The sequence below is a fragment of the Hemiscyllium ocellatum genome, chromosome 6, assembly GCF_020745735.1.
Source record: "Hemiscyllium ocellatum isolate sHemOce1 chromosome 6, sHemOce1.pat.X.cur, whole genome shotgun sequence".
NCBI classification, from domain to species: Eukaryota; Metazoa; Chordata; class Chondrichthyes; order Orectolobiformes; family Hemiscylliidae; genus Hemiscyllium; species Hemiscyllium ocellatum.
Genome location: NC_083406.1, coordinates 59,281,568 through 59,307,503, shown reverse-complemented (window position 1 = coordinate 59,307,503; position 25,936 = coordinate 59,281,568). Strand labels below are relative to the sequence as shown.

Here is a 25,936-nt window from a genome sequence, read left to right as displayed (position 1 = left end):
AGGGGAAAGGTGACAATAGTCTATAAGGAAGTGTGTGTAATAGGGACAATAAGGACAACGCAGTGATTTTTTTGAACATTTGTGATCTGTGGACATCACTGACCAAGCCAAAGTTTAATCTCCAAACCTAATTGTCCGTATGATGAGGTGCCTTTCTGAATTGCTGCAGTCCTCGGGGTGTAGGTACATCTTTAGTAAATATGCAAAAACTTGGCAGGTGGAACGTCATATGGAAATACATGAGATTATGCCCTTTGGCAGGAAGAATTGAAGAACTGAATATTAGTTAAATGGAATGAGACTGCAGAAAGCTGCAACATGCAGGGATTTGTGGGTCCTTGTACATGAAAACATAGAAACATAGGAGCAAGAGGTGGCCATTCAGCCCTTCAATCCTGCTCTGCCATTCACCATGATCATGGCTGATCATCCAACTCAATAGCCTAATCCTGCTTTCTGCCCATAATCTTTGGCCCCATTCGCCCCAAGTGCTATATCCAGCTGCCCTTTGAATACATTAAATGTTTTGGTTTCAACTACTTCCTGTAGCAATGAATCCCACAGGTCCACCACTCAGAGTGACAAAATGTCTCATCATGTTTGTCCTAAATGGTCCACCCCAAATCCTCAAACTGTGACCTCTGGTTCTGGACACACCCACCATTGGGAATATCCTCCCTACATCAACCCTGTCTTTTCCTGTTTGAATTTTGTAAGTCTCTATGACAACTTTCCCTCACTGCCTGAATTCATGAATTACAAAATGCTAGCATCCAGGTTCATTGGGAAATAGAGATTGCAAATGGACCGTTTGCCTTTATTTTGAAGTGAATGAAGTATAAAAGTAGGAGACTTAAATGGAATACTGTGAACAGTTTTAATCCACTTATCAAAGTAAATATAAACTGGCATTTGGAGGCACTGGATAGAAGTGGGTTGAATTCAGTTGTGGAGGGATATTTTATGAGTAGAAGGAGCCTGTAATCATTGGCATTTAAAAAGATGAGAAGTGATCTTATTGAAACGTACATGATTCTTAAGGGGCTTGACAGATTAAATGCAGAGTGGTTGTTTTCCCTTGAGGGAGAGTTTAGAACCAGAAGGCATCATCTCAGAGCAAAGTGTTATGGACCAATCCATTCCTCCTCAACATATTTCAAGAATGTAGCTCAGACCCTAACTTTTCTAGTTTTTAAGCAGGTGGTTAAAGTGGATATTCCAGTAATGGTACAGCTGGCTTAACCACTCAGTTTTAAACAAAACAATTTATTTATACACTAATAAAAGAAAACTAAATTTAGAATAACATAACTATTTGAAAACACAACCAACACAAACTCAACTTAACAAAAGCTGTTCTGATTTCCCACAACATTCCATAACACCCCTATGGCAAAAAGGTACAATCAAACAAAGGTCCTTACAGGAGAGAAATATGAGAGAGAGAGAGAGAGAGAGAGAGAGAGGATCAGCATGGAGCAGTTTCTTTGAACAGCAGCCTCAAAACAGATTGCTTGCTAAAACCCAACCAAACAAAATCCTAAACTGGGAGAATTGGCCACCCCTTTTCATTGTACAAGTGTTTCAAAAAGCACTTAAGCATTTTCAAGGTAAACATTGCCACATGTATTGGAACCTATGCCTTTAAAACCCCTCTTGACAAGGACAATATAACCTTGTTAAAGGAGTAGCATATTCACAAAATGGTCAGTCATTTCAGACAAAGAAGAGGATTTTCTCCTTTCGGACAGTAATGAACTTGTAGAGTTCATTATGGCATGAAAGTGGAGTTGATTATCAGATCAACCAGGATCTTATTGAATAGTGGAACTGACACAATAGGCTGAACAACTTACGTCTGCCCTTTCATCTTATGGTCTTAAATTTTAGTTGTTGACAACAGCCAGAGTATTTATATTTGTGATAACAGACATGGACTGAGCACTTATCCTTGTAGTACCCAACTTGTTCATTCTCACTTTCTGCCTAATAACCAAATGTCAATTCTTTGTGGTATATTTCCTTAAATCTCATGCCACCTATTTTATTTACTAAGCTCCTGTGTGGTACATTATGGAAATTCAAATACACCAGACCCACAGAGTCTGCTTTATCATTGTTACAATAATATCCTCAGAAAACTCTGCAAATTTATTCATTGTTATTTCCCTTTCATAAATCCATGTTGACTCTGACCAATTTTACCATCCTTTTCCACATATCCAATTATCCTATCCTTTGAATTAAAGTCTAATATTTTCTTGACTATTGAGGGCAACTAACAGGTCTGTTAGAACTAACAGTTCTTCATTCTCTCTCTTCCAGTTTTCTTAAATAATAGTCTATATTTTCTACTTCACAGTCCACAGGAACCTTTCCAGATCCTATAGAATTTTTAAACAATAACTGGAAGTAAGCTCACTGATTCTCTCGGCACGTCCAACATTTTGGAGTTAACCTTATTTGCTCCAGGGGATTTATCAATCTGGAATCCGGTTAGCTTTTCAAATACTGAGTTATTTCAGTTCCTGATTTACGCAAGTCTCTTAATTGCCGAGTATTCTTGAGAGATTTTCTGCAGCTGCTTCTGTGAAGACAGGCATGAATTAACTGTTTAGTTTCTCTGACATTTCTCTGTTTTCCCCTTTACATTCTCCTAATGCCATTTGTGATGGGTCTGCATTTGTCCGTCAATCTTTTTCTTTTTGCATATCTTTTACACTCCACCTTGATGTTCCTTATTTGTATTAATACTCAGTTTCCCCTTTCTTTATCAATTTCTTGGTCCTGCTTTGTTGTGTTCTAAACTACTGCCATTTGTCAGATTTGCCAGTTTTTCTGGCATTCTTGTTATCCACTTCCTTTGATCTAATGCAGACTTTAATTTTAGTTCACTGTTCTGTGTGTGTTTGAGGAATGTATATCTATTGTAGACTACATACAATTTATTTAAATAGTTGGCCATAGCCTGTCTACCATCCAATCTTTTGAAAATTTTCTCAATTCATCACAACCTAACTTTCATAGCATAATGATCTCCTTTGCATATAAGGTCCTGCCTCAGGAATGAATCATATTGTCTTCAATCTTAATGTGAAATACTATCATGTTATGATCACTATTTCTCAAAGACTACTTTACACTAATGTCGTTAGTTAGCTGGTTCTCATTAATTAGCATCAAAAGAAAAATAACCTGATCCCTAGTTGGTTCCTCATTATCTTGCACCAGAAACCATCACACATATGCATTTGAGAAATGTCTTACAGGATTCTGTTTGCAACCAGTAATTTGTTGATTTTAGGTAGTTTGAATCACTCCCAGATAGAACATAGAAAATATAGAACAGTACAGCCCAGTACAGTCCCTTTTTCCTTGATGTTGTGCCGGCCTTTTATCTTACTCTAAGATCAACTTACCTACATACCCTTCATTGTACGAACTTCCACGTGCCTGTCCAAGAGTTGCTTAAATGTCCCTAATGTATCTGACTCTACTAACACTGTTGGCAGTGCATTCCACACATCCATTGAGTGAAGAACCTACCTCTGAAATCGCCCCTAAACCTTCCACCAATTACCTTAAAATTATGCCCGCTCATGATAGACATTTCCAATATTCCAAGTGTGGTTAAACCAGGATGCTCTCGAGTTGCAGGAAGGAGAATGTGAGGACTACAGATGCTGGAGATCAGAGTTGAGAGTGTGGTGCTGGAAAAGCACAATAGATCAGGCAGCATCAGAGTAGCAGGAGAATCGACGTTTCGGTTTTTCCTGATGAAGGACTTATGCCTGAAACATTGATTCTCCTGCTCCTCGGATGCTACCTGTCCTGCTGTGCTTTTCTAGCACCACGCTCTTGACTCTGTAGAGCTGCAGCATAATCTTGCAGCAGTTAAACTTAATCGCTCTGCTAATGAAAGCCTACACACCATACACCTCCTTAACAACCCAATCAACTGGGGTGGCAGGATATATGGAGATGGACCTCAAGATCCCTCTGTTCCTCCATGCTGCTAAGATTCCTGCCTTTAACCCTGTTACATTTGAACGATTTTACACTTTTCCAGGTTGAACTCCATCTGCCACTTATCAGACCAGTTCTGCATCCTGTCAATGTCTCATTGCAATCTACCACAGCCCTCCACTCTATCCACAACTTGACCAACCTTTGTGCCATCAGCAAATTTACTAACCCACATTTCCACTTCCTCATCCAAGTAATTTATAAAAATCACAAAGTGCAGAGGTCTCAGAACCAATCCTACAGAACACCATTGGTCATTCAGGTTGAATGCTTTCCGTCAACCACCACCCTCTGTCTTCTGTGGGCCAGCCAATTCTGTATCCAGACAGACAGGTCTCCCTGTTTCCCATGCCTCCCAACTTTCTGAATGGGCCTACCATGGGGAACTTTATCAAATGCCTTGCTAAAATCCATGTACATCTCACCCACTGTTCTACCTTCATCAACGTGGGCAGCACAGTGGCAAGCACTGCTGCCTCACAGCGCCAGAGACCCGGATTCAATTCCCACCTCAGGCGACTGTCTGTGTGGAGTTTGCACATTCTCCCCGTGTCTGTGTGGGTTTCCTCCGGGTGCTCCGATTTCCTCCCACCGTCCAAAAGTGTGCAGTTTAGGTGAATTGGCCTTGCTAAATTGCCCGTAGTGTTAGGTGAAGGGGTAGATTTGGGGAATGGGTTTGGATGGGTTGCGCTTCGGCCTGTTTCCACACTGTAAGTAATCTAATCTAAATACATGTTTTGTCACGTCCTCAAAAAATTCATTCAGGTTTGTGAGGCATGACCTGCCCCTCTCAAAGCCATATGCTGACTCATTCTATTCAAACGATGGTTTTCCAAGTACCATATATGTTCATGTAAAAGTCAAATTTTTTACACTATTTTTAAAGGTTCAATTTATAGGGTTGACTATTACACAGGCGCTAGTTTTGAGGGGCTGAAATTCATGCTGCAGTTCGAAATGCCATATTAGCAGAAGTTGATTTGATCGCTCAACTAGTCCTGGGTAAAAAAGAAAAGCACAATGAATTACAGTAGAAGGAATTAACAAATAAAAGCAAGAGAAACAAGAATGAATTACTAGTAGTAAATTATATTTACATGCACCAGTATGAAAATTTAACATGTCAAAGAGTCACTGAAATCCTGAAAAATCACACCGTTCAACATTGTCATAACCTGGTATAATGGCACACATAAAATGAAACATTTATTAAATTCTGTATGTGTAAGCATCTTAAACTTTCCCACCAAATTCTTCAGTTTCCCTCCCATTTACTCTCGTATGTAATGAACCTCAACAACATTAACAAATTTGTCAAGGAATTAAAGATATATGTAGCTAATATATCTCCCTTTTATTCAGATATAATGGCACAATTAAAATGATGAACTTTTTAATAGTATTAACTTTTGGATCTATTGTGAACAAAGTGCGTTAAGTACCAAACGACTTAGTACCAATATGAATGAATCAATCAATTAATCAAAACATGCTGTGTAAACCAAGTGGGCTAAGTAGAGTTTTGAATGAATGAATGAATGAATGAATGAATGAATCAGTAGAGATGCAATTTGTTAAACAGAGAATGATGAGTAGAGTTACCGGAATAAGTGAATGCGATTTCATTTAATGAGTTAATGGGAACATGCAGTCTCCTTTGTGAGAGGTTTATAATGCAGTATAGTAGGATTACCGTTTAGAAGAGATGGAAGATGAAAGACTTTTTGGATAAAAATAAAATGTGGACTTTTACATGAGATCGACTTTTACATGAGTATATCAAGTAATTATAAATCCTGTCTCTCAGAATTCTCTTCAATACGTTGCCCACCACTGACATAAGACTGACTGGCCTGTAATTCTCAGGATTATCCCTATTCCTTTTCTTGAACAAGGGAATAACATTTGTAACCCTCCAAACATCTGGCACTACTCCAATGGACAGTGAGGACGCAAAGATCATCACCAAAGACTCGCAATCTCTTCCCTTGCTACCTGTAGTAACCTTGGGTATATCCTGTCTGGCTCTAGATCTCTAGTTCTAGACACTGGACTTGTTTAAGGAATGTGAAATGAAGAAAGCAGGAGACAGATGTTTCAGAGCAAAAGAATCTCTGCATTTATTTAAATGCAAAGGGTATAATACAAGAAATACAGGTATAAACAGTAAACAGTGAAATTAATGTAATTATATACCATATTAAATTAAACACTATTAGAACCTAAAGCAACAGTTTTAACCACAGAAACTTGAATCAGGCTTCCTGTCATCACCCGCCTTCCCTTCCTTGCTAGCTCAGTTGGAAACATTGGGTTTTGGTAGTTTAAGCTCACTACTGAGGAAAACGCGATTTTGAGCTGGTTTTCCCCGCTTGCTGTACCCAGTGCTTGGATGAAGAGTTTGAACTACTTAGGCCTTCACTCTGGGTTGATGTGGTAGGACACTTAGTTGATCTGTTGGATAAGTACTTGGTTTTTCTTAGTTTCTGGTGGTTTTACTGGCCCAGTTTTCACCTAAGGACATGTCTGAGGCTATGTGATGTCGGTTGGTTTTTGGAGCTTGTCAGTTCTTGGATCTCATGGTTGTGGTTGGTTGTGGCTGGTTCCCCTGGTTCAGAACAGACTCTTTTTGGTAGCTCTCAGAATTGCTGTCAGGATCCACCTTCTGGAGATGGCTATTATAAATAGCAACTGGAAGTAGCTGGTTTCTGGGGATAGCTGTTTGGAACACATGGGGAATAGCTCTCTTGAACCCGTCTGGGGATAGCTGCTGGGATCTCACCTGGGAATTGCTGCTTCGGGTAAGATTGGGGCCTGCAATTGTACTAATTGTGAGCCCTTTAACTTGGTTCCAAATCTGTACTTGCCATTGTGTTTCTGGTGTTCCCTTTGAAGTTGATTGGCTTCCTGACAATTAAGAGTATGAGTGAATGGATTTTGATTGAAGTTGAATGTTCAGTATGCATGTTAGTCCCATATTGTCTGTGCCTGGTTGCCTGAGGTATCGAAGTTAGTTTTGGTCTACGGTGCTAGGTTTGGTTTGGAGTGAAGGTTTAAATTGGAATTCCAGGCTGAACAACAGTCCCAGGCAAAAATCATTCTGGCTGTGTTGTGTGTTTGCAACCTGAGCCCAGTATTTTAAATGTTAGTAAAGTCCAGGGTCTTGTCCAGTATTTTATATAATGGGGATTTCTGCTCAATCCTACAGTGTCCATTGCATTATTTTTGCTAATTTGTGTCAGCCAGTCTATGTTAATTGAAGTTATTGTTGCATTAGCCACCTTATATGTAATTCTAATACTGTGCCCAGCTTTACCAACAGCTCCTTCAATTTTGCTGTCCCTTGCTGCTTCTTAGCTCCATACTTGGATTCCACATTTGATCCTTTGATCTAATGATCTCGTCCTTTATTAAAATTTCTACTTCCCACCATTTTCCCTCTTTGCTTAAGTTTCTGAAATGTCCAATACCCTTTTGTATTCAGGTCCAAGTCTTGGCTGCCCTGCAGCTACATTTCCATCATGTCAATTAAGTAATACTAATTTAACTAATTTGTGCATTCAAATTCTCAACCTGTTTTAATGCTATATGCATCATATAGAGTGCCTTTAATTTTGCTTTTTCTTTTATGTTTTTCCTTCTTCCAATCCTGTTGATGCTTATCTACATTTCACCTCTCTTCTAATTTTAATTTCTACTTTTCCTCATGCTACTTTTAATTCCCTTGAAACGTAGCTCCCCTGCCAATCTAACTTAAGCCCTTGTTGAAATAGCAGCAGGTCTTTCTGTGAAGGTGCAAGTCCCAGTCCTGTTAGAACTGATCATCTGTAGAGGTCCCACCAACCCCAGACAGCTCTTAATGTCTCTAATGTCTTCTGTTGTACCTCCAATTTTGTTTTACAGCCAAGTGTTCAATCGCAATTCTCATATGGTGATTCCAAACACACTAAGCTTGAGAAGAAGGAGGTAATCCTAAGATTATTGCTTTAGGGATTCTGCTTTTCAGTCGCCTTTCTAGCTCACTGCAATCTGCTTTAGGTCCTCATTCCCTTGCCTACCCATATCATTGGGTGAATTGGGAATCACAACTTCTGACTAATGAAACCCCTATCATTACTGCTCTTCCCATCTTCTTCCCTTCATGGACAGGTGAACCATCCTTAGAGCTAAAAGCTTCTTTTTGACTGTTCTTCTCTAAACATCCTATGCCCTAATCAACATCTAAAATAGAAAATGAGTGAGACCTGGGGTGTCTCCTGCACCACCTTCCTAGTTTCTTAGACTGCCTGGCGATCACCCATACCTTTTATGTCTGCTTGCTCCTGGGCTGCCATATGACCACCACTATGAGCATGCTATTCACATAATTCTCAGCCTTGTGGATGTGCCACAGTGCTTTCTGCCATTGCTTGTCTGAACAGAAACCTGGATCTCCAGTTTCTGCAGTTGGTGACACTTGCAGCATTCAGTTAGTGGTGGCATCTATGACTTCTGACAGACTGCAGGCATCAGGACCAAGCTGTCCTGCCATGTCTTAACCATACTTCACTTAAGTTACTCAGAGATCTTGTAATGCTGTGGGTGTTGGCAATTTGATGCAGACTGTCTGAAGGAGTGGTTGAGTCAGAAACTCTTGTGGCATTTGAGCACTGTTTAGATATTCATTTGCATTGCTTTAGCCTCCAAACCAATGAGCGAAGAGCTGGAAACTGTGATTAGTATTGTCAGACCCTTGTAGACTGGTGCTGATACAAGAAGTCAAATTATTGTGCTGTAAACATCCAAGCATGGATTGACTCTGTTTTACTTTGTGGTATAAAACTTAAAACTATAAAACTACAGATAAACTTTACTAGTACTGTTAATTCTGGTAATATTTAACACACTTCACAAGTTGCAATTTCTTTTCATTAAGCACACTTTTCTGCCATTGGCCAAGTCCCCATGTGAAAGTAGATTGATTCTGACTTGTATCTCTCGCTCTGGCATAGTTGCTTGATTCTGCACCCTTATAAGTACTGCCATGCAGTACAAAAGCAAAGAAGTTATGGTGATTCTTTACAAAGTAATGATATGGCTTCATGGAGGTTACAATGGCATTAGAGAGGTTTCAGAAACTATTTCCATAACCACCTCCGGGAATGGGGGATTTCAGTTACAGTATAGATTGGAGAAGCTAGGACTGCTAAGAGGACATTTGACAGTGTTCAAAATCCGAAGGAGTAATGACAGAGTAAATATTGCAAAATTCTTCCCATTGGCAGAAGAATAGAGGACAGAGGGTGCTAGTTTAAGTCCAACAGTGAAAGAACCAACAGTGGTATGAAGGAATGCTTTCTAATTTAGCAAAAGGTTATACTGAAATAAATTACGTGTGTTTGGGGGGGAAGGCTGATTCAATCATACCTTTCAGAGGGGCATTGGATAATATCTGAAGTGAAACAAAAACTTGTTGGACTTCAAGGAATATATGGGGGATAGTATGAGCTGTCTGTCTCTAGCTGTGATATAAATATGATAGGCTAGAGGTCACCTTCTGTGCTTCTATAGAATGAAAGTAAAATTCAAATCCGCAAAGAGAGAAAAAATAAAATGAGGACAGAGTTTACAGTTTGAAATTCTCAAATAGAATGTTGAATCCAGAGAGCTTTGAATTACTTTATCAAATGATAAAGTACTGTTCCTAGAATTGACTTGCAGCTTCATTAATTACTTAAGGTCTGTTGTCATTTCACCATATTCCATTATGTTAAATAAACTTGAAGTAGTAAGCTACTCTACTTTCAATTTATTCTTGTTATCTTCTTGTGTCTTCTGGTTTATCAGGATTTAATAAAAGAAAGGGAGAATAGAACCAAAATATAAACTAGCAGGGAACATAAAAATTGATCGGCAAAGCTGTTGTAGTTATGTAAAAAGGAAAATGTGAGAAAAATAAAATATGAGCTTATCACAAACAAAGACAGGAGAATATATTATGGGAAATAGAGTGTCTATCTCTGTGGAGGAAGATACACAAAATTTTCCAGAAATAATAGACAACCAAAAGACTCCTGAGAATGAGGAACTGAAATAAATTACCAACAGCAAAAAGCAGCACTAAAGAAATGAATGGGATGCAAGGTGCTGATTATCTATATCTTAGAGTGTTAAAAGAGGTGGTCATAGTGATAATGGATGCACAATTGATAATCTTTCAAATTTCCATTGATTCTGAAATTGTGCTTGCAGAATAAAAGGCTGAAGTGTAACCATAATATTTAAGAAAGAAGAGAGAAAACCGAGAACTGCAAATCTGTTAGTAGAGAAAATTGTGGAATTGATTATGAAGGATATGAAACTGGGCATTGAAAAAATAATACTGATTGCACTTAAGAAAGAGAAATCTTGTTAGACAAACTTGCATGAGTTGAGGATTGGTTAAAGTAAACAGAGAACAGGCGGCAGCTGTGACTAATAAATTAGTGCTTGAATGACAGCTGTTTACAGTATTGATCAGTCATTTGGATATTGGAACCAAATATAATATTTCCAAATCTGAGGATTACACAAAACTAGATATTGTGGATCTTGAGGCGGTAGAATAGCACCTAAAAGATGTCTTAGAATAAATGGGCAAGAACTTGGCAGATGACATATAATGTAGATAGGTGTGAGGTTAGCAACTTTGGCAAGAGAATCAGAAGTGTAGAGTATTTCTAGAATGGTGAGAGATTGGCAAATTTGATTCTAAAGGAATATGGGTTTCCTTGTTTGAGTAATTGCAAGCCAACATTCTAGGGCAGTTTGCAATTAGGACGGGAACTGATATATTGGCTTTTATCAGAAGAAATGCAGGAGTAAAGATGTCTTGCTTCAGTTCTAATGAATTGTCGGTGAGATTACACCTGGATTTTTGTATGCAGTTTTGATCTCCTAAGTATATACTTTCCAAAGATGGAGAGCAGTGACATTTCATGAGACTAAATCCTGTGGTTGGCAGGATAGTGAAAACGCTAAACCTTGGAGGTTAAGGGTATAAATCTTAATATTTTGCCTTCTTAATATCTAGCAAACTATGGATAAGTGAAGGTGGTCATTTAAGATTGTTTTTCTTTTCTTTCAGGCCTAAGAAAAATTTAAACAAGCTCTCCTACTGCTGTAGCACATAAAGGGCAACTAGTTATGTATATTGGTTTAGTCTGGTTCTGTAGGGCAGGCCTAAAGTATAAAAGCAAGATCTAAAATGCTCCAGCATGGTGGGTGAGCTGCAGAGAGTGAAAACACTGGGAGTTGAGCTAAGTGTGGGGGATTAGGGGAGTGGGAGAGGGAAACATTGCTGTGTCATCTTCTGGCCATATTTGAGAGGGCTGCTTTGTGGTCAAAGTGCTGCTGGTAGGTCCATTCGGAAGCTTAGATGAATATTGGGTTTTGTTAAGAAGGGCAAGAAGCGGCAAGTAAGCTCTTCTCTTTCGAGGTCCACTAGTTGCTAAAAGGGGAGAGATGCCAGTCAGTGTAGTAGTATGCTCCTCTTGCCAGATGTGGGACATTAGCGAGCAGTTGAGTGTCTCATAGTTCCTGTGACTATATCTACAGGAATTGTGTCCAGCTGCAGCTCCTCTCAGAAACATGGACAGTAGGAGTAGTGTTGGACACATTCAGGAGCATACAGAAGGCAGAAACTGTGATAGATAGTAGCTGCAGGGAGGTAATCACACCACAGATTCAGTCAGGTATATGGCTGACTACAAGAAGAGGTAGGCAGGTAGTGCAAGAGTCTAGAGTGACTATTTCTCCCGCAAGCAAATATACCGTTTTCGATACAGTTGGGGGGGCTAGCTTTTTAGGGGCAGATAGCAGCAGCAGCAGCCAGGTCTTTGGCATCGCAACTAATTCTGCTGTAAAGTCCAAGCAATTATGATAGGGGGCTATCTGCAAACTCCTGACATATGTGCTCCTCAATTTTACGTTGACCACTGGTGACTGATAGTACAATCCCATCAAAAGCCACCCACTTATTATATCTCAATTCTATCCATATATTCTCTACAAGTATTGCTGTGATGTTTGCCCTAATCAAAAGCCCCACTCCACCTCCTCTTGTGCTACCCCTTCTATCCTTCCGAAAGTATCCATGCTCTCTCACTGAGCTGCCAATCCTGTCCCTCCCTCAGCCATGTTTCTATAATAGCTATGATATCCCAGTGCCATGTTCCCGTCCATACTCTGAGTTCATCTGCCTCGCCTATCAGGCCTCTGGAATTCAGATAATTAGTTTATTTCATTAGTCCTCCCTCATTCCCCGCTGCGGGGAGCAAATATGTCAGGAGTTTGCAGATAGCTGTAAGAATAATAAGGTTGTAATGGTAGGGGATTTTAAGTTTCCAAACACAGACTGCAATGAGTTAAAAGCTTGGATGAAGAGGAATTTAAATGTGTTCAGGACATTGGTGAGGCCACACCTTGAGTATTATGTGCAATTTTGGTCTGATAGTCTCTTCTTACTATTGAGGGAGTCCAATGAAGGTTCACCAGATTGATTCCTGAAGTGGCAAGACTAACATATGAGGAAAGACCGGATCAACTGAGCGAGTATTCACTGGAATTTAGAAGATTGAGGGGGGATCTTATAGAAACATACAAAATCCTAATGGGGACTGGACAGGCGAGATGTGGGAAGAATGTTCCCAATGTTGGGGAAGTCCAGAACAAGGGATCACAGTCCATGGATAAGTGGTAAACCATACAGGACTGAGATGAGGAAGAATTTCTTCCCTCAGAATTGTGAACCTATGGAATTCTCTCCCTCAGGAAGCTGTTGGGATCAGTTCATTAGATATTCAAGAGAGTGCTGCACGTGACCCTTGTGGCATAAGGGGTATGGGAGAGAACAGAAGGATACTAAATCATATTGAATTGTGGTTCAGGTTCCAAGGCCTGAATGGCCTATACCCCCACCTATTTTTTATTTGCTTAGGTGTTTCCCAGAGCATTGTGAGAAGCTAGGAAAGAAATTATGGGGCCGCTAGCAGATATATTTGTATCGCTTTCAGCCTTGGGTGAGGCGCTAGAAGACTGGAGACTGGCTAACGCTGTGCCATTACTTAAGGCTGGGGAGATCCAAGATGGCGGTGGTCTGAGTGGTCTGCTGTGCTGGGCTCTGTGGCACATCCCCTGGCAAGATGGACCTTTACCCTTCTCGTTAACCACCCCTAGGAGAAAAATCGGTAATATAAAGTTACTGAACATCTGGACCTACTAAAATTGTGATTTGACAGCTCTAAGATCAGGGTGAAAGCGAATAAAAGAAATGGGGTGAACAGAGTACAGCAAGGAGGGCACTCCCCTACTGTGTCAGGGGTGCCCATAGCCAAAACTCAAACTCCCGGGGCGGCCCCTTTGGATTTAATGGGGCAGTAACACTTACTCTCTGAGTTTGACAAACTCCAAGAAAAGATTGAAACAGCGATGGAGCCAATACCTACCATGCTGAAAAAGCATGAGCAGGAGATTAAAACACTGGACCCGAAGAGTAGAAGCAGTGCAGCAGAGGACTGCAGCATCAGAGACCGTGGTGGAGGTCTCAGGAGGAAGGATCTGAACACTGGAAGACCAGGTTCGGATCCTTCAGGAACAAGTAGACAATCTGGAAAACTGAAGAAAAAACTTGCGGCTCGTGGGTCTCCTGGAGTCCGAGGATTGGACGTCTTTGGATCCCTGGAGAAGTGGCTCCCAAAATTCCTGGGGCTTGAGTTGAAGTTGGGCCTGGTGGATTGCAGTGCGCAGGTCTAGGCCAGATCCGTGCCCCCGCCTGGTCCTAGTGTGACTCCAGCGCTATAAAGAAAAGCAGTGATTGAAACAGTAAGAAGACTGGGAAGAGATCCACTGGCTTTAACATACAAAGGCTCAAGAATAATGTTTTTTTCAGGACTTCTCAGGAGTCATAATCATGAAGAGAAAGGCATTTGATGAAGAGAAAATTAAGGAATCTGAACATTCAGTATTCCTTGAGGTACCCAGCAGTGTTGCGTTTTGCTCATGGAAAGGTGGTATATAATTTTTATTCAGCAGAAAAGGCAAAGGACTCTGTGAACTCATTGAAATAAAGGACTCGGGTTGGGAGTGGGGGGAATGGGCACCATTACAGACAATGGTTCAGTTTTTCTTTACTTTGTTTCCCCTCTTTTTCTCCTCTCTCCCCTTTTTGTGTTTATTGGTTTTATAACTTTTGTACTGCCTTGGTGTAAAACCTGATTTGTTTATCATTTTGGTCGATTGGTTATTGTGTACGGTATTTTTTTTTGGATTGGGGGTGGCTATACCTCTGGTTAAGATGTATGGAGAATAGGTGTGGAGGGAGGAGGGTGGGCATCCATTGTTAACTCTCAGAATGTAAAATAACATGTTTTCTTTATCTATGCGTGGCCTCAGTTGGAAGGAGCCATGATGGTAGCAAGGATTGGGAGGATTGCCCCCTGTGGGCATGGGAGGAGAACTCTAGTGAATTGGGGTTTATTTGGGTGTTTGTTTAAGTTAAATGTTGTGGTTAGTTTTTCAGTTGTAGTTGTTTTTATAGGGATAGTTTGTAGACTTTATAGAGTTCATGTCTTTTTCGATTGACGCACCTCAGAAAAGCTTCTTCCACTTGGGAAAACACGGGCTGCCCTGGCCAACCATGGCTAATGATTTGTTCAGGTGGCTGCACCTGGAATGTAAAAGGGAACCACTCCCCCTTTAAAAGTAAGAAGGTGCTCTCAAGCCTTAGGAAGGAAAGGTTGACATTGCCCTGCTATAGGAGACACATTTAACTGATAAGGAACATCTGAAGCTGCAGCAGCGGGTTTATGATTGGGTATTCTTCTCCTTCTTTAGCTCCATAAGTAGAGGAGTGGCTATATGGTAAGAAATAACCTCCCATTCCAGATAACTGAGCAAATTGAGGATGAACATGGACAGTTCATTATTCTTAAAGCTCTAATGTAGGAGAAAAGTATAGCGCCTTGAGTGTTTATCGTCCCCTGGTACTCCCTCTTAAATTTCTAATTGATGCAGTTGCTAAATTAATGCATCTTGGGGTGTGCCACGCTATCACAGGAGGGGATTTTAACTGCCTAATGAATCCCGGGTTGGACCGGATGCCAAGAGGTCCAGCAGGTATGCCCGTGCAATCTGGACAGCTGGTGGACTTCTGTGAGGAGTTGGGGTTAGTGGATGAATCTCCACCGTTAACGGAAGAGACTTTTTCGTTCAACGGACCCATTCCTGTTAAGTGATAGCAAATTCGTTGAGTACATTACAAGAGAGTTCAGGGCCTTCTGGGATATCAACTCAGGTACAGCCAGTTCAGCCACAAAGGTATGTTTATGTGGCCTGATCATTTCTTATTCAACAATGAGAAGGAGACAGAGGGAGGAGCAGCAATGGATGCTGGAGACCCGGCTGAAGGTAGCTGAAGAAGCATATTATAATAGGCCTTCAGTGGTCAAGCTACAGTGGATCATGGCTCTCCGGCTGCTCTCAACTCATTGCATACACAGGTGGCAAAAAAGAGGTCTCCTTTGCTAAACAAAGATTGTTTGTTTGAATTTGGAGATAAGCCAGGTGGATGTCTGGCTAGCAAGAAAAATGTTTCCTAATCCATTATGTTTGTTAGAGAGAGGACTGGCACATTTCCCCATGAGTTGACGAAGATCAATGTTAGATTTCGGAAATACTTTACAGAATTATACCGGTTGGAAGGCAGTGAAGATGGTGCAGTGAGAACCTGGACCTCCTCAGTATAATCACTGAATGTGTCTCCCTGTTAAATGTGCCTATGACAATACAAGAGGTGCAGGAAGCAATAAAGCATCTCCAGGGTGGCAAAGCACCAGGACCAGATAGATTCCCTAGTGAGTTTTATAAGGGATTCATAAATGTGTTGGGGGAGCCACTTTTGGGGATGTATAGCTATTCATATACACAGGATTGCCTTCCTCCCTCTCTTAGGGAGGTTAATATCTCCCTCATTTTAAAGAAGGGGAAAGACCCTGAAAGAATTGCTTCATACAGACCAATTTTGTTGTTGAATGTACACTTTAAAATTCTGTCAAAGGTGCTGGCCCTGAGGTTGGAAAAGGTATTGCCCAATGTTATAAAAGAAGATCAGACTGGTTTTACCAGGGGCTGTAGCTCTTCCAACAATAACAGGAGGGGGTTGAACGTAGTGCAGGTATACCAGCAAAGATTGATCTCTGGTTTGGTGGTCTTCCTAGACACTGAAAAGGTGTTTCACTGGATAGAATGGCCGGTGGTATTGATATCATTTAGCCAACTAAGTCAGAAATCTGGATTGTCTATTACGGACCTTTTCCGGTATTTTCAGATAAGGGATTGTATACAGAAGAGGACCATGCTCCTGGCTCAGCCTTACAAATCATACATGGAGAAAAGAGTGCTCTGGTATATGGGCGCTCTTTCAGTTAGTACTCTGTACTATTTACAGAAAAGACATGCCTTAGGAGATGTGGAGAGACTCTGTCGGACTTAGAATTGGGAACCAGGAGAGGATATTTCATTGGAAATGTGGGAAGGTACATGGGAAAATGTAAAGAAAATTTCAATATGGAACAAAGCGCAGGCCATGCAATTGAAGATTGTACACAGGACTCATATGGTGCCAGAGAGGCTAGCTAAGTTCAAGAGAGGAGCATCTCCAGGGTGTCCCAAATGTAAAATTAGAATAGGCACTCTTACACACTGCTTTTGGTCATGCTGCCAGATCCAGAGATACTGGAGTGCCACAGTAAGGGAGCTGAAGGAAATTCTGGGAATTAATATCAAACTGGACCCGATATTTCTTCTGGGGTTGCCAAATTTGCTTTCTCTGGGGGAATAGACTGTACGAGGAAGAACATTTATTGAATTGGATGTTGGAAAAACCCCCAAGTCTTATTGGGTGGTGCAGGCTGGTGATTGAAGAGGAAGCTGGGGAAAAAAAAAATTACAGGCACAATGAATGGTGCTGCCAGGGGTGGGAGTTTTAGTGGAGGTGTGGTGAGTGAAATAGAATAAAGTAATGTCATATAATTTAATTTAAGCTAATTTGAATTCAGCTTAATTTAATTTTTATTTAATTTGATTGTAGTTTAGTTCAAGTTAAGTAGATACATTTGTTCTGGTAGAATATTAGGTCGTTTATTATTAATAGTATTGTGATATGACGCTGTTGTATTACCTCTATCTTTTTGTACTTTGGGGTTTTTTTTAATATATATTGTTGTTTTGTAAAAGATTTGAAAAATATTTTAATAAAAATATTTATAAAAAGAAGAAAAGCTAGGGAACTACAGATTGTTGAACCTAACATAAGTGGTGGGTAAGTGGTTGAAGAAAATTTTGAGAGACAGGATCCACATGCATTTAGAAAGGCAAGTACTGATTATAGAGAATCATCATGAGTTTGTGCATGGGAAATGGTGTGTCACAAATTTGAATTTTTTGAAGAGCTGACCAAGAAGATTGATGAGGGCAGAATGATAAACATTGTCTGCATGAACCTTAGCTAGGCCTATGACAAGGTTCCACATGGTAGACTGGCTAACGTTGGATCACATGGGATTCAGGAAGAGGGAAAGCTAACCCATTTGGACATAAGATTGGCTTAATGATAGGAGACAGAGAGTGGTGGTAGAGGATTGTTGTTCAGATTGGAGGCTTGTGATCAGCAATGTGCAGAAGGATTGATTAGGTCCCATTATTGCTTGCGATTATATAAATGATTCAAATCAGAATATAGGAAGCATGGTTAGTAAGTTGCTGTTGACACCAAAATTGGTGGTATAGTGGAGAGTGAAGAAGGTTTTCTGTGAGTACATTGAGATCTTGATCATTTGGGTCAAAGGCTGAGAAATGGCAGATGGTTTTTAATTCAGATAAATGTGAGGTGCTGGATTTTGCTAAGACAAACCAGGGCAGGACTTGCACAGGTAATGGTCAAATCTTGGGGAGTGTTGAATGAAGAGACCTAGGGCTGTAGTTCCTTGAAAGTGGCATCACAGGTAGACAGGGTAGTGAGGAAGGCATTCGGCATACTTGCCTTCATTGGTTGGAGCACTGAGTATAGGAGTTGGGATGTCATATTACACCTGTACAAATCATTGGTAAGACCACATTTGGAGCACTGTGTACAATTCAGGTTGCCTTTCAATAGGAAGGATATTACTAAACTGGAAAGGGTGCAAAAAAGATTTATGAGAATGTTACTGAATCTAGAGAGTTTGAGTTATAAGGAATGATTGGATGGGCTGGCGTTTTCTTCCTTGAAGTACAGGAGACTGAGGGCTGACTTTCTAGAGGTTTATAAAATCATGAGCGGTATGAATAAGTTGAATAACCTAGCTCTTTTTCCCAGGGTAGGGGGTACCCAAAATTAGAGGGTGTAGTTTTAAGGTGCGAGGGGAAAGATTTAAAACGGAGTCTGAGGGGCAACGTTTTCACACAAAGCTGGTGTAGATATGGAACGAGCTGTCAAAGAAAGTGGTAGAGGCAGATACAATTACAATATTTGAACAGGTACATGGATTGGAAAGGTTTAGAGAGATTTGGGCCAAATGCAGGCAAATGGGATTCATTCAGTTAGGAAACCTAATCAGCATGGACGGGTTGGGCTGATGAACCTGTTTTCATGCTGTATGACTCTGACTGTCCTATGAAGAGAGATTGAGGACACTGTGTCTATGTTCTGCAGAGTATCAAGGAATGAAAAGTAATGTCCTTACATTTACGAAATCCTTAAAAGATTCAACAGAGTGGATGCAGAAATATTTTTTCTCCGGCAAGGCAAGGATTAGAGCCAGGTATAAAGGAATTTTGTTTTTAAATTTTTCTGTATTTCTGATTATGGACTGAAATAGAAAACAAGCTGTTTAAAAGCCAAGGATTGTGGAAAGGATTGCGGCACATTTTAAAAGTAAGTTGCCAAAATTCATTGTAAGTGGTGTTTATACTGCTGCTTTATTCATTCGGAGAAATCTGATTGCACATGGACTTGAACCAAGGGTGTGTACAAAGTGAGATTTTGCCAGCAGACATGTACAGCATGTGTGTAAATGATACTGCCAGAGAAGCCTTTGGACTTCTGGAAGGGGAGGCAGTGTGTCTCGCTTTGGTGGCACGGTGGCTCAGTGGTTAGCACTGTTGCCTCACAGCTTCAGGGACCTGGGTTCGATTCTGGCCTTGGGCGACTGTCTTAGTGGAGTTTGCACATTCCACCCCTGTCTCCTTGGGTTTCCTTCAGATGCTCTGGTTTACTCCCACAGTCCAAAGATGTGCAGGTTAGGTGGATTGGCCATGGGAGACAGATAGGATACACGTGTGCGCATTTGGGTGAGATGCTGTTTGGAGGGGCAGTGTGCATTTGAAGGGCCGAATGGCCTGCTTTCACGCTGTAGGAATTCTATGCTTCTATGCTCGTGCAGCAGAAAATACAAAAGAAAGCCAGTTACCTTCTGCCATCAGTTTCTGTAAGCTATTACTTATAAACAATAAGTCAGAGACTTTATAATTTGTGAATTGATTGCTCACTACCTCCCGCAAGGAAGTCTATGTACTTTGAGCTGAAAGACTGAAAAACAGCAATTCATAGCAAGTAGATGATCATCTAACAAACCCTGCCTTTCCTCTACCCTTAAGGCCACTGCTTTTTTTGACTGTGTCTCTTTGTATGTGTATTGTAGAAGGGTGTTAGAGTTTCAACTCATGGTGCTGTATGTCAGGAGTTTTGTTTTAGATTAGATTAGATTAGATTACTTACAGTGTGAAACAGGCCCTTCGGCCCAACAAATCCACACCGACCCACCGAAGCGTTACCACCCATCCCCCTATATTATCCCCCTTTACCTAACACTATGGGCAATTTAGCTTGGCCAATTCACCTGACCTGCACATCTTTGGACTGTGGGAGGAAACCCACGCAGACACGGGGAGAATGTGCAAACTCCACACAGTCAGTCGCCTGAGTCGGGAATTGAACCCGGATCTCTGGCGCTGTGAGGCAGCAGTGCTAACCACTGTGCCACCGTGCTGCCCTCTTAGTTCATAGTTGTTTACATGTGGCTGGATCTTTACCCTTGTGACTGCTCTGGGACTAGTGGGGCTTGATTTCCAGTGTGCTGCCTTATTTTGATGTAACACGTCGGGAAGTATTCTCAAAATAATGGAGAAGCCATTTATGACTGAAATGAAGAGGAATTGCTTTAATCAGATAGTGAAATCCTTTGGAATTCTCTGCCTGGAGAGCTTTGGAAACTTAGTCATTCAGTATGTTCATGACAAATATCAGTAGATTTCTAGGTACCAATGACATTGAGAGATACGGGGAGATTGCAGGTAAAGGTCATCGTGTAGAATTGTGGAGCAGGCTCGGGCTGAATGGCTTATTCTGTCTCCTGTTTCTGTTGAGTTTCAAAAATTTTTTTCTGAATAAAATTTGCATTTATACAAATTCCAAATATGTGTAATCAAACAAAATAGTTAATTCTTAAAACAGTAATAACATTGTACATTTGTATTTAAAGTTTGTGATTGCATCAGTGTTTGTAGAGATGAAGGTGATGGTTGTAAAGGAAAGAGCACATTTTTATTTTGTCAGTATCGTTGTCAGTAAAGATTAAATGGGTTAGATGCAGAGTAAAACGCTAGTCACTGCTTAATTCAAAGACTGTGCTTCAACCTCAACTTCAAAACACAATTATTGTAGGATTTGTTGTGTTTCACATGGTATATTGCCTCTTGCTGATTTGTGTTGTGAGTCTCACTTGAGAGTAAATTAAACCCAAAGTTCAGGCTTGAAAGCAAAGCAGTCAAATCTGTTGGGTCCCAAGATTTCCTTTTCTAAAGTTGTTTTAACTAGAGGTTAAGGAAGTGAGTTGGCCACAGGATGATTAATTTGACCTGAGACAGGAAGAGCAAGTACCATTTCTTAATTAGCAGAACGGAAATCTTACTCCAATGTCGCACAACTAAAATATTCAAGTCCGAAATGAAATAGGAGAATTATCAGATTCATTAGCTGTCCATCAGAAGCCATATTATGCAGAAAGCAAGGAGGGATGGTAAAAGGAGGGAAATAAAATAAAAGAAATTTGTCCTGCCAGTTGACTGTGTGTTATGGGATGTCACTGCAGGGAAATTTAGCACAAGTTGTGTGCCCACCCTCTCTGCTCACAGGCTAGTTGAGAAAGGAAAGGGAGGGACAGATGTGAAATAAGAGGGTTAGGTGTGGAAGTTACCAAAAAACATTTATAATACCACTTTTTAAGTAGCCACAATTTCATATCCACCTAGCACGAATCGGAATTTTGTCTAATATTTAAGGCTAAGTGTACAAATTCAAAATTCTTGAGTGTAAGTAATATATAAGAGCAAACATTAAATATCATACTTTTATATAATGGATCCTTCTGTTCACTGACTTTATCAGAATGATACACCAAGTTTAAACAAATGGTGCAAAACAGTATTGAAAAGTGGATCAGGATGTCATGGAGAGAATGGTCTCTTCAGAATGCTCCCTTTGATGGAGAGGTTGATGTGAGTGATTGTGGGATCGAGGCCCTATCAACCAGTGTGTTAGTGAGTGTATGTACTCAAATGACATTATAAAATTATTTTTGTGCATGGCTTTGTTTTTTATTATTCAGTTGGTTGACATTCATTCAGCTGAATCATTTGTGCAGGCATTTCTTTCTTACAATGGTTAAAACTTTCAGATATAAATGTAAAGGGCCATGTTGTCTACAACATGGTGTATGCTTTTGCCAGTGTGATGAAATGGCCGTTGCATGTATTTACACACTCACTATCTCCCTCTCCCTCTCTGTCTCTGTCTGTCTCTCTCTCTCTTACACATGCACTCTCTCACATTCTTTATCTCACACTCTTTCTCTCTCATTATCTCCCTCTCACTCCCTCTTGCACGGTCTCTCTCTCCCTCTCTCTCTACCTCCCTCTCTCTCTCTACCTCCCTCACTCTCTCTACCCCCCCTCTCTCTTTCTACCTCCCTCTCTCTCTCGACTCCTCAGTCTCTCTCTACTCCCTCACTCTTTGTATACCCCTCACCCTCTCTCTCTGTCTCACCTCAGTCTCTCACCAACATCTCTCAGTCTCTCCCCCTTTGTCTCTCTCCTCACACTCTCTCTCGTCTCATACGCTTTCTCTATTCTCCTCATATTCTTTTCCTCTCTCTCTCTCTCTCTCTCACCTTATACTCTAATCTCATATTCTCATTTCTCTCAGCTCATAATCTCTATCTCTCACACCTCTTACACTCGCAGTCTCACACACTCACTGTCACACTGGTTGACAGAGCTTGACCCACATCTGACTCATTTCCCATCCCTCTGCTCTCACCTGTTTCCTCTCAGCTAAAACTGCGAGGGGTGTTACCCTGTTCCTCACCTTCCATTCTAATAGTTTGCACATTCACAAGATTGTCCTTCACCAGTTTGATCCCCTGACATGATACTAAGCATATCTTGCCCTCTCTTAGGGCGCATCCCAAAATAACCATTCCCTCAGAAACACCCTGATTCACTTTTCAATTACACTCAACCTCATCCCTTTCCCAAAGCAGCTTGTCATGCAGTCTCAGAAGATGTTAAACCTGTCCTCTCTAAGCTGTTCAGAGCTTCAAACACTTGTTCCAGATGCTGCAGCAATTGACTTGTCCTACTTCCAATTTCTATCCTGTATACCTGCACTCACACTGCAGTCACCTCTGCGTCGGGCAGACCAAACCCAGATGGGGTGACTGCTTTGCAGAACTCTCTTTCTCCAGGTAAACAAGCATAACCCTGAACTTTTGGCTGATTGCCATTTTAATTCACTACCTCCTTCTAACACATTTATGTCCCCGACCTGCTGCTGTGCTCCAGGGAAGTTTAACACAGATTCACAGAACAGCATCTCATTTCAAATTAGGTATTTCACAGCTTTCTGATCTTGCTAGTTGCTGAACTCAAAGTCACGAGTTTGTCTTCCATTTTGTTGCTTGTTTCTGCCGTGTGATGATTTTAATTTTATTTTTATGTATTTAGTTTTGGACTGCTCTGTTCCTCCCTCGAGAATTTACAGTAACTCTTGACAAATGCTTTGGCTCTTTTCTCAGCCATCACCACTCCCTTTGCTTTTTTTGTTCCATGACCCTTTGTCATTTACTCTTTAACCTATCTCAGAATTACCCTTTGTTTTGCACTCACTCCCCCACCCTCCATTGACATAAAGCCCATCATATTGCAACCCTCCTTCAATTCTGAAGAAGGATCAGATTGGATTTAAAACAAAAACTCTTAATTCTCCCTTCACAGATACTGCCAGACCTGCACAGCGTTTTCTGTTTTTTATATGAAATGGCCATTTCTGACACTGAACTGTTTCCCTTGAATATCTTAAACATTCAAACTAATTTCTTCAGTATTTTGATTAATTCAACATCCCAATAAATAAATAATTATGATGATTTGTTCTTACAAGAAGAAATTACATTGACTCAAATATTCTGATGGCCAGAAATAGGGTTAGACGTTTTGCATCTGGACAGTGTAGAATCCTGGAAACAGCTGAATTCCTGTCAATTGCCTGGAAATTGAAGATTCTGACGTGCAACTCACTTCCATCTGGAAATTTCAATAAAAGTCCATCAAAGCGATGAATGCAAAGTCTTGCAACTCACTGGGGGAGGCAGTGGTGTTGTGATAATGTGACCAGATTAGTAATTTAGAACTCCAGTCAAATGTTCTGGGGTGCACTGGTTCAAATCTCACCATGGTAGATGGTGAAATTTGAATTTTAAAAAAATCTGAAATGAAATGCCTATCTAATGCCTAGCATGTCAACTGTTGTTTAAAATTCATTTGTTTTGCACTCAATCTTTTGGGAAAGAAATGTGCCATCCTCACCTCGTATATCTTACATGTGTTTGACTCCTAACTGCCCCCGGGCAATTAGGGATAAACAATAAATACTAGTCTATCCAGTAATGCCCACATCCCATGAATGAATAAGGAAAAATACTAAAAAAAAGTCATCTTTGCTGCTGGATTTGTGGATATGTCATTCATAACAAGGACCCCTTTCCGGCATCATCCACTGCAGGAATATTCTAAAGATAAATGAGTAATTTTTAATCTGATTAAGATTGGTTATAAGCGGCAGACTTTTTTCAACCCTTGAACAACATATACACGTGACTCTGATGGGGGAAAATGTGACAAGATGCTGGAAGTCTTATTATTTTCTATTAAGAACAAAAAATCTAATTTTCCACCTCAGCTTTTAATGGTGAGATGTGAATCTCACTGGTGAGAGGCAACTTGCATGTATTAATAGCTCATTCATACCTATGCTTGCTTCATTTAAATGCAAGTTGTTATTTTCCCAGGCAGCAGAGAGAAGCACTAGAGAAACACAACTGTGTTCCGTTGTTTGCTTCTTCAAGCAGTCCATCTTGGCCAGAATTTCCCAACATTTCAGGGTATGCTTCAAGTGGGTAGCAATTGCCTGTACTCTCTGACCGTGGAGGTTGACATCTGCAAAGCACCGTCTTAACACATCATCTTAGCACATCTTGGACTCTCATAATACAGTTTATTATTAGCTACTGCACTTGAAGCTCACCAACACAGATTGCAGTGTTGTTGCTGAGCCACTTTGCACGAAGGGACAGGCACGCATCTCACGCAGCAGGAAAAAATGGTGTTCCTTGGTTCTTTGCTTGCTTTCTTAGTACTGACTCACCTTGCACCTACGTGGATGCCCACACCATCTCTGCTGTGCCTTGTGCATTTCTGCCTCATTCAGAATTTAATGTCTCACAGTACTTGTGTCTTGCTATTGTTACAACACAGCAGAAAAGCCTTTTGCTAATTAAACCAAACATACAGAAAAACTCACCTTGCCCTGTAATCTATTAAAGTATGAGTGACAGGGAATTACCCAAATCCCACTATTTAACAAAAAATAACAATTTTATTATTTTAACTCTAAAATGAACATTAAACAATAACTATTTACAACTGTAAGTCTCCTTTCTCTTAAAGATTTGTTATCTACCTCCTACTCTATAACAATATACTAATCCCAAAAAGCCCATATTAAATTTACAGCAATTTAATTTTCAAAACCAGACAGTGGCTGTTGTCTCCAATGTTGATCTTCCTCTGTTTGTAGATCCCTCTGGGCAGTCTTCGGTCTTCTGCTGCAAAGATGTTTCATATGAGAAAGATACCTTTGACAGAGTTTTATGGCAGTCTGCCTGACATTGACAGGTGGCGCTCTTTATGGCTAACTGTCCAAAATGTTTGCTTTTTATACTCCAAACATCAGGTTGTCTCTTGAATCAATGTTGTCAAAGCAGTAAAATTCAAATTGGATTAGGTTTTAGTATCTTGGGGCATAATTTAAACTGGTTAAAGTCAAACTGCTGTGAAAACAATTGGTATCTAGATTACAGCCAAAATGTTACATCTTTCAATTTTCCAGCACACTCTGCGACATGACAGGTGCTTGCCAGCTTTCAGCTGTCATTCTCTCTTCAAGGTATGGTAAATGCCTTAAACTTCATAACACTATATCTTTTAGTGCAGAGAGAAAACCAGTAGCGTATGCAGCAAACTTATTGTGCTTCAATGAAATGGCCATGTCTCAAAGTCTAAAGGACATAGTCCTTGGTCAAGTCTGGGGGATTATCAACATGCAGGGGTCCTGCCACAATCAGTCAGGGCATCATACAATCTCAATCCAGGGGCTTGAGTACAGTCAGGTTCAGGGTCTGTATCATTACAGCCTGCGGAATGGGCTATAGTCATCAAGTCTTCGAGGTCCAGTGCAGTCTGTCTAGGGATTATTGGGATGTCACTCAGTGAGCTGCAGATATCAGTCAAGTACCAATAT

The 25,936-nt window shown here is 40.6% G+C and overlaps 1 protein-coding gene across 2 annotated transcripts in view; it reads left to right on the top strand.

The window, feature by feature from the left end:
• tmem135 (transmembrane protein 135) overlaps positions 1–25,936 on the top strand; it is a 556,007-nt gene that overhangs the window by 484,800 nt on the left and 45,271 nt on the right. The gene's annotated exons all lie outside the window — the stretch shown is intronic.